Source organism: Nannospalax galili, unplaced genomic scaffold (genome assembly GCF_000622305.1).
Source record: "Nannospalax galili isolate Female #2095 unplaced genomic scaffold, S.galili_v1.0 scaffold577, whole genome shotgun sequence".
Taxonomy (NCBI): domain Eukaryota; kingdom Metazoa; phylum Chordata; class Mammalia; order Rodentia; family Spalacidae; genus Nannospalax; species Nannospalax galili.
This window is the reverse complement of record NW_008340387.1, coordinates 1,568,188-1,569,229: the sequence shown is the minus strand read 5'-3', so window position 1 is coordinate 1,569,229 and position 1,042 is coordinate 1,568,188.

The following is a 1,042-nucleotide window of genomic DNA, read 5'->3' as shown; positions in this document are numbered from 1 at the left end:
GGAAGCGCTTCACCCTGGGGCTGGGCCTGAGGAGGGAAAAGCTGGTGCGGCGACCGCTTTAGGCTGGGAAAGGGGAAGGAGGACCCCCAAACCCGAATCACTAAGGAGCGCAGGGGTGGGAGGGCGAACAGAAAAGGGACAGCTAGAGATGGGGGTCAGGCTCTAAGAAGAACTTTCGCTTGGAGGGGGATGCTGGAAGGAAAGTCTAGGTGGGACACTATGGGCCTTTGGGAGGGGACTGTTAGGCCACCTAACACTGGCTCAGCTCTTACCTCCCGACGTCCCATCTGCACTAAACCTGGTTTCTCGGGAGTGGGAGAAGGATAATTCCCAAGAAGGCCCGGGGAGGGGCGCAGGCCTATGGATCAAAGGAGTTCCCCCCTTCTGCACAGGGTGGTTAGGTGGGGCTTTCTCCCCTATCACCAAGAAGGGACAATCCAAGGAGGAAATGCGCACTCGGGGCCTGCGGTGCTACACCGCCCCATACATCTCCGTGGCCCTGGGACACCAGGTCCTTCAAGTAGCTGCGAGAGCAGACGCAGGGGCTGTCCCAGCCTCAATCAGCACCCGGCGCTCCGGGCACGACCCGACGGGCACACCTCCTCACTTATACCGCCCGGACTCTGCACACCCATCTTCACTCACATCCATCCACACCACACCAAACTCACGTAGACCCACGGCCGCCCATCCAGAGAGCACAAGTACACACTTCGCCCACACACACCTCAACTCCACGGGACACAGTGTCCCGCGCACGACCGCGGCCACATCTCCACACTCCTCGCCCCACTTTCCACAACCACACACGAGGCATCCCAACACCCCCACCCCAGGCCGCTCAGCTGCCCACAGCCGTGCCCACCCCCGCACACGCCCAGCTGCTGGCCCCACGCGCTGCCGACGCCACGCGCTCAGGGCCGGGGTACACCGACTGGGCTGCACGCGCGCTGCCCTCCGCGCGTCCCCTCCCCGCGCTCGCTTCCTCGCTCCCTCCCGATTTGGGAAGACGGCCGCGGGGCGGGCGGGGGAGGGCCGGGGC